The sequence below is a fragment of the Alosa alosa genome, chromosome 21 (assembly GCF_017589495.1).
Source record: "Alosa alosa isolate M-15738 ecotype Scorff River chromosome 21, AALO_Geno_1.1, whole genome shotgun sequence".
Taxonomy (NCBI): domain Eukaryota; kingdom Metazoa; phylum Chordata; class Actinopteri; order Clupeiformes; family Clupeidae; genus Alosa; species Alosa alosa.
In genome coordinates this window covers 1,228,024-1,234,253 of record NC_063209.1, presented here as the reverse complement: position 1 = coordinate 1,234,253, position 6,230 = coordinate 1,228,024, and the positions used below count along the sequence as shown (strand labels likewise).

General features: G+C 39.6%; 1 long non-coding RNA gene across 1 annotated transcript; it reads right to left on the bottom strand.

The window, feature by feature from the left end:
• Positions 1 to 811: 811 nt before the first annotated feature.
• On the bottom strand, positions 812 to 5,341 carry LOC125286793. Its single transcript, XR_007192243.1, has 3 exons — positions 5,303 to 5,341; positions 4,880 to 4,967; positions 812 to 850 (listed from the first exon to the last, which is right to left on the bottom strand). It is a non-coding gene; the product is annotated as an uncharacterized LOC125286793 (long non-coding RNA).
• Between the last annotated feature and the right edge of the window lie 889 nt (positions 5,342 to 6,230).

The following is a 6,230-nucleotide window of genomic DNA, read 5'->3' as shown; positions in this document are numbered from 1 at the left end:
CGTTACGGACGTGACAGTTTTGCGTGGTATTGCCCCCGTATCGTTATATAAAGCTCTGTTCTCCCTGTCTAGCTTCCTCCTCTTTGAGCAATCGATGATTTGAAAATAACTTACTTATCGTTAACTTAGATATCCATCTGATTGTTTCTCGTCCCGTCTCCTCTCCTCGCTCGTTTCAGGCTATCAGTCTCTTCCCCATAGTAGGCTACTTTACTCACTGACTCGACTTTATCAGAATTCACAGATTTCACTGGCTGAGTAGCAGCAAGCGAAATGATGGTTCCTGAAGCTCCTGAAGTAAATGCTGTTATCCTAACCAACGAAACATTTAGCGCAGCTTTGAAATCTTACGTGAAAATCTAAATTAGGCTATTATGGTCTGGGTCCGGATAGGATCACGTCACGGTCCGGACTCGGATCGCGGTCCACCATTTGGTGATCCCTGGTATACACCATACAACAAATATTGTTGGTGAGTTAATCATTTTGGCCATGTCATTTTTTTTTACTTTTGATGTATGTTCAGCCCATCTGTAAAATATCTTCATAAAACCTAGTGGAAATTTCGCCTCTATCATTTCTATGACAATGTGATTTTGTAGCTTTCGTAGCTACACAGTTTGATGTTAACTGTATAAAGGTTGAATAATTTTAGTGCAATAGAGGCCTACCCTTTATAAAAAGCCCACCAATAATGCTCACCACAATTGGAAATAATTTAAAATAAGAGAAAATTACCCCAGCTTCATGGATGTTTTGGAACCTCCAGCCCTCGTAACAAAAGCCTTCTTGACCTTTGCGGATTCCACAGCTGTCCATCCGCAGAGCGTTCCACAGTGCATAACGTAGGCTGCAAATAAAAAGCAAAACCAATCTATCAGTGTGGTAACTAGATGTACCGCATAGCGGTACAAAATATGACCGCCGCTCAGTCCTGTACATCCCTTCCGCGAAAATAAATCACACTTCAATTTGTCTCCATATTTTTCTCCATCCCCCACTCTTGAAACTTTTGTGTATGCTTATCTGGCATGCCTGAGTGTGTGTGTGCGGCTGCACAGAAAGTACCCTACTGGTGCTGAAAAGGTGAATAGATTGTAGAATAGCCAAAGAAGATGTAGAATTGTTATAAAACCTTTAAAATCTCTAAACAATCACAAGTAGGGCAGTTCATCACAGTTCATCCATTGCAACTGGATTGATGAAAGGTCACTTACACCTGTAGGCTACATTGTATTTGGGAAAAGCAAAAGGTATCAGCATAATGTTATTTATTTATTTTTTATGTATTTATAAACAAAACCATCTCTGTCAGTTCCATGCCGTTTTCAACAGCTATCAAAACAAAGGTCATTTTGGATGGATGGATTTTTTGTGAATGTTTCTTCTTCTACATAAGATTTTAGTCATCTTTAGTTCATGTAATACTTTATTGTCAATGCACAAATTAAGTAACAGTAGTCTGAAACGTTATTGTTAATGCACAAATTAAGTAACAGTAGCCTAGTCTGAAACGAAATGCTGTTTTACATCTAACCAGTGGTGCAAATAACTGACATGTTCAAATGGGCCTTGATGAAATGCGCCGCTAGACTGTTCATACATTTTAACGGGCCAAAGTTGAAGAGCTTTGTCCGTTATTGTTAGTGCAAATATAGGCTGATTCATGTTCCCTTGCATTGTTTAACTGAGGTCCATGGCTAGTCTGGCTTTCATCAGACCAAGCTCAATCTTTTAAGAAATCAAAAATAAATAGCGGGCAGATCAGGCTGGGTTCACCCAGCCTAGTCCATAGGCACCCGATATTGTTTAATTTTCCGATTGAGATATACACGCTCTGGCTATTCTAAATGCAAAAATGCATCAGGGAGTTATGACAAAACGGTAACTAACAAACTAGATCCTAATACAAAGTTGTTAGCTTCCCTAAGCTACAGGTAGGATTATAAGGTAGGCCTAATGACAACATAAATTGTCAATAGGCTATGCTGGCGACACAAATAAAATCTCCTTTGGAAACCAATGGCTTACGCCTTACAGTATCAAGCGGACTTTAACTGTCATATCGTGGCGAAAAGTTGTAATAACATTCACGCAGCTCCATGAGTCAAGGAAAGCGCGAATGAAGTAGCCACTTCTAAATGGGACCCACTACACAGTAGCTTAAGGTGTTTTGCTAAAGCAGCCATAATGAAATGAAGGTGTCATTGTTTGGATACTTCACACACACGTGCTTTTTAATTTCACAGACTACAACTACCAAGCTGTAATCAAAGCACATCGATTCCCCTCTCACACCCTGCACGCACTTAAAACAAAATAAACAGGCGTCTCAGTCTCACGCATGTATAGGCAAAACTGTATCAGACCGGTGTAACGTTGGTAAATCCCGGTGTAACGTTGGTAAATCTTCCATTGCACAGAATGATTTTGTAGCACGTGCAATAAATGACAGTCGAAAGATACAAACAGTGCTGCTATACATTTGCTTGGTATAACCGCATTTATAGTTTTCTACAAATGCAATAAATCAAATGCCTCCATCACTCAACCAACGCTAACGGTAACATTACCTAGGTCCTTATTGATATTACAAGATTAACGTATACCTGCAGTAAAACCAAGCATGTCCGATAAACATCCTGAGATTTATTTCGCTTCAAGAAGAAATGGGAATTACACTTCATGTGAACATCGCCCTATCCTTATTAGATGTTCGCCGCGTAAATTACAGTCCTTGTATGAAGCGCCCATTGTTTTTTTCCAACCCACTTTTAACTTCCAACAAAAATTACGCCTCACTGCAACGATGCGCCATCTAGTGGACAAACGATAAACGACCAATACTGAAAATGCAGCCATGATGATGATGATGAATATTTATTTTGGCTTTCTTTTAATCCTACTGATTTTCATTTTTTACCGGGGGCAAATCACAAATGAGTGATTATGAGCCAGGTTGATGTGGGCCCTTGAGACCAACATACCATAAAAAAGATTCACAGAGAACTGTGTCTGCCCTACCCTCCTTTCGGGGGTCCAGTCCAGCGGGGGGGCTGCAGATGAAAACGAAAAATGACGGTTCCATGCTATCCATGTGGGGGTACATGCCCACCAAGTTTTGTGTACCCCGGTCTTTCAGTGTCCCGGGAATCCTTGTTGGTGTAATGCCACTAAATGTACACATAAATTATTTTATTGTAAGGCCCCCCATGAACGAAAGTACACAAAACTTGGCATGCATTCAGAGGGTGTCATAATGATCCTACACTTTTAATTTCGTGCAGTTTTGACCTTGTCAGCCAGAGATATTGAGATGAAAACACCTAATTTTTTTCTTTTTTTAATTTTTAACTAGGTGGGCTTATACATGAAATAAGTGGTAATGGGATGGGTTGACATGCCCCTTAAGACCAACATACAAAAAAAGGTGGACCCCCTAGGCCCTATGGTTCTCGAGATATTCACAGAAAACTGTCTCCGGCCACCTACAGGCCAGTTGGTGTATAGTAAAATAAATTAATTTATTGTGTGGCCCCCCATGAACAAAATTCCACGAAACTTGGCGTGCATTCAGAAGGTGTCAAAATGATCCTACACTTCCAATTTCGTGCAGTTTTGACTATGTTAGGTCACAGATACCTACAATTACAACACCTCATTTTTACTTTTTTGTGTTTAACTAGGTGGCGCTATACATGAAATTAGTGGTTATGGAATGGGTTGACATGGCCCCTTGAGATCAACATACAAAAAAAAGGTGGTCCTCCTAAAGCTTACGGTTCTCGAGATATTCACAGAAAACTGTGTCTGCCCTACCCTCCTTTCGGGGGGTGCAGTCCAGCGTGGGGGCTACAGATCAAAACGAAAAAACGATGGTTCCATGCTATCCATATGGGGTTACATGCCCACCAAGTTTTGTCTACCCCGGTCTTTCAGTGTCCCGGGAATCATTGACGGAAATTTGGACATGCAGAAAAAAAAAAAAAAAATCTGACTAAACCTATATGACCGCCGCTTCGCTGCGCGGCGGTCATAATAATAGGTCTGAAACTGACACTTTCAGTCATTGATTTTGATTAGCTGAAACGTGTTCCTTTCTGTTGTAATTCCCAAGTTACACAAGGTTACACATCCTTGTGTACACATCCCTACGCAAAGAATGGTAAAAAAAGTTGTTACAAGCTGTGGCCAATGTTCCACTTACCATTGTGTGACAGTCTACATGAACTATTTATTGGTGTAGGGGTGTCTTTATAAAACCATCAACTGTGCATAAGTTATGACAACCAGAGGAATACAATAAATCATCTGTTAGAAATTTATCTTAATGCCTCAATTAAAAAATGAGGAAAAAATCCAACCTTTAAACACACCAATATTCTTTGTGAATGAACCAGGTATCCTAAATTAATAAATGTTATTCCTTAAAATACAGGGGGCATAAGTAAGGAACCCCCTATGTTAAAATCCCATAGAGGCAGGCAGATTTTTATTTTTAAAGGCCAGTTATTGAATGGACTCAGGATACTATGCATCCTGATAAAGTTCCCTTGGCCTTTGTAATTAAAAGATAGATAGATAACCCCACATCACATACCCTTCACCATACCTAGATATATCATGGTTTTATATTAGGCTAATAGCTGGTTTGATTTGCATGCTACAGATTCTACTAATTGCAAAAGAAATGTTGACTGGTAAGTTATTCATGACTGCAGATGCTGACTTGCCTATTTCACGATCCCTCGACCGCAGCAACGCTTACTTCCTAGTTTACCTGGGTTACAAGAATGCCCTTTCCTCCTGTTACAATATGCTGTAATTTATAGCAGGTTAAACAAAAGTGAGAACATATTGTGGGGAAAAATATAGTTACCATTTTGGTACGCTGTTTGTTCAGCAATTTGATCTGATGGTCTAGCGTAGTCTTCCAGAGCTGCCGGCCTCTTTTCAGCGGCATTGAGCTGGAACCAGTTTTAACCAGTGGCAATAAAGTTAGCTTCGTCATCTTGACTGACATCCCAAAGACATTTTAAAATTCCGTGCATTTTAGCTACAGCATGGTTTAACACCATTCAAAACATACAGACTAAAGCTGTATAAGGCAAAAGTAAGCTAGCAACGTTAAATTGTCTAACGCTAGCTTTATATACAAGCGCACAGCCAGTGATGTAACTTACAAGTAGCTAACATTAACTAGCTATCTAACTTTCTGTGCTGCTTCGTCAGGTTGTTCAATGATATATTGAATCTAAAAAATATGCAAGAACGTTAGCAAATTACCAAAATGTTAATGTACCTTCTCTGAGTTTTCGTGGTGGCAAGTTCTGCACAATCCTTCATACCCACACACCGTTTCAATTTGGTTTCACTGGGCCAAATCTAGACTGCATTTTCTGGTAGGAGTCTTCTGCACGCTGAAGTTTGTCACGTCCGACCATCATAGACTTCTGGAGTCTAACTTGATTTCTCTAACTTGCTAACAAGTAAAAAAGTTAGCTCTGGGGTAGCAAAAAATCAAATTTGCCGCCTTCACGCACCATTGATTATAATATCTACCAAGGTTGAAGACAAAAGTGTGTTGAGGAAAACGCTCATGCCTCCGATTTCGCCGCCTCCCCGCGTGAGAATTTAACAGGTGATCTCCTTGTATGGGCATAGATGGTAGCTTTTTTGTAGGCAAACTTCAGAGGTCTATCAGAGCATCGTCATGTGTGGTGGTCACATCACATGGTTAGGCCTACTGCTTGCAAATGTGAACTTGAAAATATGTGCAATTAAAACAAATAAGCCAATGAAAATCATTTGAGAATTGTTGTACAACAGCTAGCGCTCTTACAGATCAGACTAATTTATAAAACAAATAGTTCTGGATGAGCATTACATTAGTTCACTTAGAGAGCTCTCTGATGGATAAGCCTGAGTAAAATATGAGATATACAGTATAAATTGAGCAAGTCTGAGTATTGTATAAGCCTTTGCTGAGATCTCTTTTGTAAATCAAAAAAAGGACTAAACTGAGATGACTAGAATGAGAACGGTTCAAGCTTGTGAAGAGATCTCTTTTGACTGATGGAGCCTAATCTGAGATTTACCAAAATGATCTGAAATGAGAATTGCATGAGTTTACAGAGAGAGCTCTCTGGTGGATCAGCCTGAGTAAAATATGAGATGTATAAATTAGACAACACTGAGCATTATTTAAAATATTGATGAGATCTCATTTG